Raw genomic sequence first — 10,805 nt, 5'->3', positions numbered from 1 at the left:
AAATCTCTATTTTTCATTCAATATATATGCAAAATAAGTGCATACGTGTGTTTAAATTTATGTGCATTCATTTCCTCCTCTTGTACATGCATTCAGTATATGTTTGCATGTATCCAATAGACCCAGTGCCCATAGTAACAGCCATTAGCAGGGTGTGCTTGTGTTGTGTTGAATCATCTGTCAGATGAGCCAGGAGGGGAAAAGAACATAAGCTGGCAAATCTATCAGCTTTCTGTCTCAGGTGAAACCGGTGGATTGTGTAAATGATGGGTTGGCTTGACATGTTTTAATATTTAGACATTTACCTGATAATTTAAATATACTTACACTGTAGCAGTAGAATATCCAGTAATATCAGTGTCACTAACATTACAACACTCAACAATAGAAAAAGAACTTGGAAATCTTCCTGTGACCACAAAGTGAAGAGCTGAGGACAGAGGTAAGCACAGTCTGAGTGAGCAGAGATATGAGATATGATTCAGAAAGTGACCTGATGTACTTGTTCAGAAGATGGGTTTCCTGCATCAGTTTGTGAGTGACTCTGCTGTTGTGAGTCAAGTAGGAAGGTCACTGAAGGTTAGCAGAGAGGGAAGAGTCTCACTCCTGCAACCAGCTTAAGGTAGGAGGGAAAGAGCATAATGGGACTTTAGCTCTACAAACATTTTTTGAAAGCAGCTTAGCCACTGTAGAAGCATGAATAATCCATTGTTGTGAAAGTTTTCTTGTCTAAAAATGTTAAACCCAGAGACAAGGAAGCAGCTTATGTAGACTAGCACTCCATTAATCTATCAACATGCTAGCCAAACTATTACTGTATCTTTTAAATAGTCAAATTTGACCTTGCTCTTGTCCTAAGTCCTACTTAGCCACATTGTATTGAATTAGCCTGCTGACTTTCCAAGAACATGAATGTTATGTACAAGAGTGAGTGAAAACATTTAATTTGTAATATCATGTTTAAAGTGCCTTCTTTTGTATTCATGTTAAATGGCTATTTATTAATAGATATGATAAAAGGGGCTAAGGGAAGAAAATGAAAAAAAGAGGAAACAGGAGGAGCACACAGACACAAGTGAGAGACAAGGAGGAGAGAAAGGAGGGATTGAAAGTTGTTGAATCACAGTTTTCTTGTTTAAGAAATTTTTAACAGAAATTCAGAGATTGTCCTATAGCTTATCTTCAGGAGCCAATGGATTGTTAATTAGCAAAAGCTAACCAAGTCCAAACTAGCTAAGGTTACTCTGGTGGTAACAAGCTTGTTAGTCTGCTGACCTTCCAAGAACACAAATGTTATGGACAAGGTTTTAGTTTTGTACAGTATTATCCTTTCTATTCAGGTTAATTAGATGATTTGTGCTCCACAAACTGATTTAGCATAACTCTCAAGAACTGAGAGAACAAGAACCAAGAGAGGCAAAGGAAAAAGAGAGAACAGAGGAGAAGAAGAGGGGACAACAAATAACGGCAGGCAGAAAGGAGAGAAAAGAGGCAGAGAAAGAGGCAGATGGAAATAAATGGGCCGTACAAAAGCAATTCAGTCAACAGCCCAGAGTGGGAAGAAATAGAGGCAGAGGAGGAATGAAAGAGGAGGAGGAAATAGATGTTTAGTTTGGGTCCACCAATATCCCAAATAGACCTGTTTTACTGTATGTCTAGAGGTCGGATAAGGAGTGTACTCTAGAGGGAACACGATCAGGTAAATCCTACCCAAACCTTTGTTTGCTCTGCACATCAACTGGACGAGAAGGATACTAAGGCTGGGATCGATTAAAAAGTGAAAGCACCTCCTCTGGGGATTTTCTGGGATTGCAAATGGAAAAGCTGCAGTCAGGCAGCAGACCGCAGTCTCCTCAGCACAAGATCATATCTAATAACTCACCATTGTTTGAAGACTGGTTCATTGGTCATCCCATCAAGTGATGATAGCATGAGAACAAAATAATCCATATAATTCCTTGTAGCATGTAGTCAGCTTCAGTATAGTGGTCTTGTCTTAAGCAAAGAACACAATATATTAACTTTATCTCAAAATGTATTCACTTTAATGTTAATGGCTGCAATTATATAGCACTCTAAAAATGCTGGCCTGATCACTGGGAGCAATGGGGGTCAGTGTCTTACCCATTATGCCCAAGGACACTTACACATGTGGATAGGAGAAGTAAGGGATCAAACTGCCATCCTGTGATTAATAGATGACTTCTTAAGTCACAACCGCCCTTCTCTGAGGCATAATTGTCGTTAAACATTGTGTGTAAAAATCACTGTGTCGTAGATGAAAGTGTGGATTCCTAAATTATAATACTTTCAAAAAGAAGCTGTCTACATCAGCTGTACTTTGTATCTCCATATTTTAATCTTAAACTCATAAATCTACCAGCTGTAAAAGTAGCATCTCATATCAATCATCTGACTGTCCTGAGGTTTGGCAGGAATGAGCTCGTCTGACTTCTCACTACAAGGCCACCAACAGAAATGTGTTTGAAGATATTTGATGGACCTAAAAAAAAAAAACCACTTGATCAAATCCAAAGAAATCAAAAGTAGAAGAGTGACGGATATCAAACTAAACCTGACAAAGCAAGACTGAATGTAGAGTTGAGCCTGGCAGTCTGAGTCTGAGAAGTCCTAAAATGGCCACTGCAGTGAAGACTTTTTTAGACATTATTTAAACTTAAATCTAAGAAAACTGTCTTACTGTGGAGATCAGAGTAAGAAAATGTGACATCCTCTTCCCATTTCTCTTTCTCTCTCTCTCTTGCCCTCTCTCTGTTCGTCTGCGCCTGACCAGCTTTGTCCCTCTCTTCCTCAATCAGACAGTACATTGAGGGTTATAATGGGACTGGGTGAAATCACTTTGACTGAACAAGCATGTGTATTGGATCATTAAAGTCTGGGTGTGACAGTGATAAATGTCCCCAGTGCAACGCAGAGGCGAAATGTGTAAACACACTGAGAGAAGGACTGTTCCTATTAGTTGTGTTGTCATCTACGTTGGACTCAGTTTCTCACAATTAGTGATGGTGTCTTCTGGAAAACAAGTATCTCCAGCTGTGTTTCTTCTTTGTGTCCTCCATTCCCTCTAGATTTTTTACTTTCTTTTTTTTCATTTTGTTTCTCTCTCATATTCATCTTGTTCTTCAATCTATCTTCCTCATTCTTCGTTTGGAAAGCCAAAACATACCTTCTTGTACTGAAACTGCCAAATGTATGTGCCAAAATGTTTTTAGAAGATAAAATTCTTGTTTTACATAAATCATCTATATGTGCCACCAAAAAAATCACAACTCAGCATATATGAAGTAGAGGCTTGATCAGATTAAATTTGGAGCCATTGATTTATTTTTAAATGGTTGTATATTTATGGATATGGAGACCATTTCAAAATGGGTCCCAGACAAAATCTTCTGCCCTCACTATACGTATAAGTGCACAGCTATGTTTCAAGTTTGAGGAAAGGAATTGAAAAAGATGAGACCATCAATACGAATTAGAACCAAATTATTACAGTAACAGGGAAAGTAGATTCACAAAAGTACAGAGTAGTCATCAAACAAGCTACATCATTCTTCATGCCAGGAAGAATCAAAGTATCACTACTGAAAGATCAACAAGTCCCCATAGGGAGTAAATCATAGCAACAAATCTATGAAACATACACATAGAGTCCACAAGACTGAGTGGGATTCAGACCAAAAACAGCCTTGCATTGAAAAAAATGCAAAGATCTGCATCAGTGTAGGCGTGTTTCTTGGGGTTCTGGTGACATTATAGAGGTTTGAGTGGGGGGCCCTATTGCAGGGGCGTCCTGGTTCCAGAAGCACAAGTCCCATAACTTTTCCCATTGGCAATGTTACATGACTCACATGACATTAAATCTCCTGGTTGAATCATCAGTCCAAAAGATTTACACCTGCGTAAGTGCATTTCGGCAAGAAAGGTGTCATCACTAGAGCTAATGTTACAATCTTCAGTTTAAATCAATTCACTTTTGGATTCAGCTTCAATTTAGGATGAATTCAGCAGACACCACATTTTGTTTACAACAACAAAAGTTTTTTGAATTTGTAACAATGGCCGAGGTTCATTGGTGGCTATTGTTATTTAGAGCTGTCTGCCATGCCAAACTGACTTCTCAGAAATGATGTTGATTAAAACTGATGGTCATAATATAAACCTACAGTTGTTACATTATTAGGGAGTGTCTTGTGTTTTTATGTTATGTTACATTGCATTCTGGCAAAAGTTGGAGCAAGTTCAGGTCCAGGACTCATCTGCATCTTTTTGTGCAGTGCTAACAGTTGGCCCAACAGCTATTCAATGCTTACAGTACTTAGAAGGTTTGTATTAGCAACTCAGCCACAAACAGCTAGCATAATGGTGAGCTTGGTTAGCAGTAAATGGGTCATAGAAAACCTAAATCAACAAATCAGCAATCACAGTTCTTTAATAAAGAGTACCTACAGATACTGTTCCAACAAGGACATTCGGGGAGTAGAGAAAATATGCCAATCCTTGCTTGCAGGGTCACAAATCTGACAAAAGGCTGGATGTAACAATAAACTGCGACTGCTGTACAACTCAGTCAGTAGGGGTTGCTGATAGTAACAGAGGGCCCAACTGAAACACAGCTGTTTGTGGCAAAAAGAACCATTTTTGGCAAAGTATAGCACTAATTTAGCTAGGAGTGTACAGTAGCTCATGTTCTCCCTGCTCTGCTTTTTTTTTTTTTTTTTTTTTGTACCTTATTTCCCATCATCAGTTCCTCTGACAGTTTAAGGCTCTTATCCTACCTTCTTCAATGTCTTTGCTGGGTGAATCAGTCAAGCTTTGAGGTTCTTTTTGAGTCACCCCCTCAGACATACATACACATACAAACACACACTCACACCATGCAAACACACTCATGCACCACATAGAAACTCATAATCACACCTATATTCTCACACAAAACTGCACTCCTATGTGAGTGTATAGCTTTGATTTATAACACTGTACAGACAGAACATGTAGTGTAAAGTCACCATTTGTTTTTGCTTCAGAGACATCACTTTGCCCTATAAGCCAAATGTTAACCTTTACTTGATCCACTTCAAATGGTTCAACCAAAATGACCATCAATAATGCTGAAAATTGAAGGAATTTCATTCAACATTCAGAAGTGTTTTAGTATCCTTGAAAAATCAAGATTTGTAAAGCACAAAGATTTAATACCTCAGATTTTTACGTACAAGGCTCCTGAACTGCAACTATGTGAATTGTAATGTTGCAAGGCAACGCGCAAAGGCATTTCTTTGACTGGGAGACATGATACAAGAAAGACACACAGGGTCACTGAAGGTGAGCTTCCCTTTCAAGAGCAGAAATGAAATTGTTGAAAAAGAGGAAATTCAACAAAGAAAAACAAACACTGGGGGAGCATGGCAATGGTCAGCGCTGGCTGAAAAGATAATAGAGAGTGAGACAGAGAGACTATGAAGAGAGGAGAGATTGAGCAAAAAGAGGGGGTTTGTGATGGAGAAAGGAAAACAAAGTTTGTAGAGAGAAAGACAAGAAAATAGGAAGGGAGAAAAAGTCAGACAGAGAGATTTTGTCATGGCCAGACTGTCAACAAGAAGGAAAACCTTTTAGTGAAAGGAGAAGCAGACTGGAACATTTTTCAGTCTCCATTGTGTTTCAGTCTCAGTAAATCAAAATTTCCAATTTTTGTGTGCACTAACCATTTAAAGTTGCTAATACATTGGACCTAGACTCATTAAATCAATGACAGCACAGATAATAGAATGAAATAGAATAGAATAGAATAAAATAGAATAGTTACTGTCATCCCCAGAAAAGTGACAGCATTGGTTGTTCAAATGCTTTAAACAACGCATGTATAGGTTTTCCTGAAGCCTAAACATTCTTTCCCCTCAGCAGCAAATGTAGAAGTTATGTGTCATTGTTGTAGCACCTTAAAAGGTCATATAGGTCTGTGACTTCAACACTGGGGCCGCAGTTTAACTTTAACCAATAGTTAATTGAATAGGTTGTAAGATACATCCCTTGGATGCACTGGGATGCATCATTGGTGATGTTCCTTGGGTCAAAGGGGGCTTTGGGCATTTCATCAAGTCCCAGTTTGCATCCCAGCAGCAACAAGCCATGGGCCTGCCCTTTTTATTCAAAGCCACCTGGTGGCTGTCTCTGTGGTTTCAGTGATGGAACATATGGCCCCCCTCTTCACTGCTCTGGTGATTCCAAGCCCAGTCAGAGCTTTTCAGAGTGAATGCCCTGCAAACTCCCGGCAGCCCACTTCAATTGGTTCGCAGAGAGCCTGCCAGCCTCAGCTTCTGCACTGCTCCATCAGGTCCTGGTATTTGGCAAGCTTCCTCTCCAGAGCCTCCTCCATGTGTTGAAGAAGATGGTCATGTTTGGGCGGAGTGTTGTTTGTGTAATGTGATCACAGAACTTTAGTTGTTTTCCAAGATCCACTCTCAGCTCCCAGTCTGGGCCTGTGGAAAGGAGGCACTGTCTTGTCATTCGTAGTGAATAGGGTTTCTTTCCAGCTTTGAGAAAAGGGATGATTTTCTTCCTGGGGTGGTGTTTATTGGACTGGATGGCTGTGGTTACTGCTTCCACAACTGCCTTGAGCACCTGGTCATGGCACCAGCGGTACCTCAATGCAAGCTACTGCTACTTTTGGGGTCCCCGGTGTATTACATGGCTTCTCTTGTTCATGTCACCACAAATTTTTCCTTGAGGCAGCCAAAGGAGAGCTGTAGAGTGTTGGTGGACCTTTACAGAGCAGCACTGCTTAAGCTCCTTGGCAGGCCAAGCCACCTTTGCAGATAGCTGCTGATCTTCTTCTCCAGGGCTTCCACATTTGACCTAGGGACATCATATAGTTGCAGGGACCATAAAACCCTGGGCAGAACAGCATGCTGGTATATTCCAGCCTTAAAACGACCAGTCAATCCAGATTTGTCAACCCTGGTAAGCCAGGCCTCAAGGACTCCACTGGTTTTGGTTTCTGCTAGATGGCAGCATTGTCCTACAGGCTGCAGTCAAAGAGTTTCCCCAAGGTCTTGACTGGCTGTTCTGTCAATGTTTGGATGGTGGATTTGGATATTGTGAAGTGGGACTTTAATGGTTTATAGCTCATCCTTGCCCATGAGATGATCTTCTCAAGTCCTTTTAAGATCCACCTTCTGCCATTGACTGATGTTTCGACAGTCAGATCATCTGTGTAAGCTCTGATTGATGGCTGCCACACATTGATCTTTGTCAGGGGTCTGCGGCACTCCACGCCTGCTGACTTGACCAACATATTCATGGTGAGGGCAAAAACGATGACTGAGATGGTGCAGCCAGTTATGATTCCCTTCAAACCTGTGTCACTCTGATGCTGTAGACCCAGAAGTAACTCTCATCTGGAAGTTGTTGTATTAATCCAGAATGAGGTCATTGATCTTGCTGAGAACATGGTGTCTTCGAAGAGCCTCCTCAACCAACTTGTGCGATGTGGACCTGTAGGCATTGGCAATGTCCAACCACAGGACCACCACCTTGCCCTTGCCTCCCTTTGCTTCTCTCTTCTCTTCTCTCTTTGCTGCTTGATTGCCACTGTATGCTCCGAGCTGCCAGATGTTCCAGAGATCATATCTTTCTGTACTGACATGTCAATATAATTGTTCTTTAGAGGGAACTTTTTCAGCTGGGACAAGATGCTGAAAAATATCTTGCCTTCTGTGCTGAGTAGTGAGATCAAAACTGCTCGATGTTTTTGGAGTTCTCCTCCTTGGGGATCCAAACACCCTTGGCACACCTCCACTGGTCGACAACTCTTTGCCAGATCACTCTCAGAATCTTCCACAGTTGCTGGAGGAGTCTCAGATAGCGTTTATACAAGCTGTACGATACTCTGCTGGGTCCTAGAGCAGAGGTTGCTCTTGCAGCGTTAATGACTTCCTGGACCTCGTTCCAGCTTGGTTCATCCATGTTGAACTCAGTTGTGGGGGGTGCAGGGCTTGTTGAAGCCAAGCTCCTGCCCTCTTGCTGGGTCACTCAGGGTGTTGCGAAGAAAGGTGTTGACTTCATCTGCTGAGCACACTTGAGGTGGACGCTCCACTTATCACCAAGCAGCTTCTTGGTAAAGCCGAAGAGGTTGGGAATGAAAGATGAGGCTGCGGCGCACACAGAGGGGGGACAAGCCAGAACCTGAGCAACCCACCTGTTATCTGGAGAGACACACCGAGAGCAGGCTAAGCAGGCAGAGAGTCAGTTTCCGCCGTAAACAAACACTGAGACTCGGGGAGACATGAGAGACGCTGCTCACTAACAGCTATGTGTGTTTACAGCAAAGAGCAGGAGGGAGAACAAACGTCTCACTCCGTTACTCTGTGCTGCGACTCTGCTGCTGCTGCTGTGGATGGTCAATGAACCAGTATCACCTTTACACATGTTAACACGTTTTGCTCATTTGTGATGCATTAAATCTTTGTAAAAATTTTGTAAGGTTGGATACATTTTAAAATACTCACACTAGAAAAGTAACAGGATGAAGTTTTTCATACGATCAGATTTTTATCACAAAGAAATTTCGAGAGCAGTGACAGCACTATCTGTAAACACATTTGTGTCACATTTCACATTTCTCTATCAAGAAGAGTCACTCGTGTTGTTATTTTTATCATCCGATGCAAGAAAAAAAGTATATACAATATTTCATTGTTAACATCAGCTCTTTTAATAATTTAGTAGTGTCCTCAGGCAGAATTTTGTACCGATTTACTTCCCCTCAGGTGTGTGTTTGTGTCTCCTGCCTGAAGTGTATGTGTGCATGTTGCCTTTGACACACAATAGAAGTGTGTGTGTGGTCTGTCTTGCTGCAGTCTGTTATGTTCCACTTTAATTTGTTGATGCCTGTGGATGTTTGGGGGTCCTTCCATGGCTTTCAGCGGCTACCAATGAATGAATCAGTAATTATTTTGCTGGTTTTTAATATTGTTTCTGCTGCTGTTTCTCTGGTAGTGAGAAGATAATTTAATTTGTTAGAATACAGTGACAATTATCAAGCTGTATTGTCCTGTAGTGCTCATTCATTCAATAATGCATGCGATAAAATAAGATATTTCTTCTATTACATACCAGGATGGCATCAGCCAACACATTTACTCTGTCCTAGCAACAGAAAGAAGATTACCAATACTATAATTGCATTCAGAAATTAATGAAATTCAAAGAAACACTGACACAAACTGTTTTGAAAGACATTTTCAGGTCAGAAAGGACTCATAACAGTTTGGTTACTTACTTGACAAAACAATGAGTCACTGTCAGTAGTTAAAACATTTTGTTCTGATGGGATCTTTGTTCTAAAGAGACAAACACAAATGTTAGAGTTTCACTCCCTTTGTTACTGTTGTTAGGCTTGTCAAGCTCTCACACAGTACATATGCAATTTGCAATGATAACAGGGGTAGATACAATTCTTACTCATTTTTGAAATAATGGGTCCTTGATTTCAAACAGTGGTAGATATAAGCAGATTTCATTTTAAAATAAGAATCTTGTAAAAGGGGTATTAAATATACTCATGATGGCCACAAACATGAAATTGTGATAAAAGACTGATGCTAAACCTGCATGTCCCAGAAAAAAGTTAACATCCTCATCAGTTCATGATCCATGCAGGAGACGTGAAAATAACGAAACCACATTGTTCTTGGATTGCAGTGTAGTGCCACTAACTCTGGCCTATCAGAGCCTACATAGTGAATGTCTTCGTCGGCTTTTTAAAAAAAACATTAACCTGTAACCCCACAAAGTGATGTAGCATTGGAATTAATTCTGGATTACTCCTGTAAGTTACTTAGTAAGCTAATCTATTGCAGCACAACAGCATAAGATCCAACCACCACTGCTTTCTGTTCAAAAGATACAGTTGATAGTAAGACAGTGTCCATGATGTTTTCAGTGTTGTAAGGAGTAAATGAAATTCAACCAATTTCCATTTTATATTACTGACGATATAATGCAGTATTTAGCCATGCTAGCAGCTCTAGGGATGGCAATGATGGTCTGTTAGTCCACCACTTTGGTGCAGGCTGATATATCTCTTCAGCTATTGGATGGATTTCCATGAAATGTTGAACAAATGTTCATGTTTCCCAGAGGATGAATCCTCTGTTGGTGAACCCCTGACTTTTCCTTGCCACCATTAGGTTGACATTGTGGTTCACAGTGAGATATCTTTACAACTACTACATTCATTGTCATGAAATTCCTAGAGGATGAATTCTAATGATTTTGGTGATCTTCTGACTTTTCCTACAGTGCCACCAACCATGCTGACATTTTTGATTGATACTGAAGTATCTTGACAGATATTGAAGGGATTGACATGAAATTTGCTATGAACAATCATGGCCCCCAGAGGATGGACTGTATTAACTTTGGACCCGTGACGTTAAATTTAGCACCATCATCTGGTCAAAATTTCAGTTTTTCTAATAGTTTGGTTCATGGCTAAATACCTGCAAAACTAATGACATTCCCATCAGTTTTCAGTTGTACTTTGTGTTTAGTGCTAATTAGCAATGCTATACTAAGATGTTGAACATGATAGACATTATACCTGCTAAGCACCATGTTAGCATTGTCATTGTGAGCCTGTTAGAAGGGTGGCTTTAGCATTTTGATACGGCCTTCCAGAGCCATTATATGACTATAGACTCTTAGTTTTGTGTAGAATTTACCAGCAGCTGGAAAGTTGTAACCTAATTTAATGATGGTCTCTTTTCTTTTGCTTTGTCCCTCTC

The 10,805-nt window shown here is 40.5% G+C and overlaps 1 pseudogene; it reads right to left on the bottom strand.

Moving 5' to 3' along the window:
- Nucleotides 1-6,112: 6,112 nt before the first annotated feature.
- LOC122982258 lies at nt 6,113-8,445 on the bottom strand (annotated as a pseudogene).
- Between the last annotated feature and the right edge of the window lie 2,360 nt (nt 8,446-10,805).

Source organism: Thunnus albacares, chromosome 5 (genome assembly GCF_914725855.1).
Source record: "Thunnus albacares chromosome 5, fThuAlb1.1, whole genome shotgun sequence".
In the NCBI taxonomy this organism is placed as follows: domain Eukaryota; kingdom Metazoa; phylum Chordata; class Actinopteri; order Scombriformes; family Scombridae; genus Thunnus; species Thunnus albacares.
This window is presented reverse-complemented; position numbering and strand designations above follow the sequence as displayed.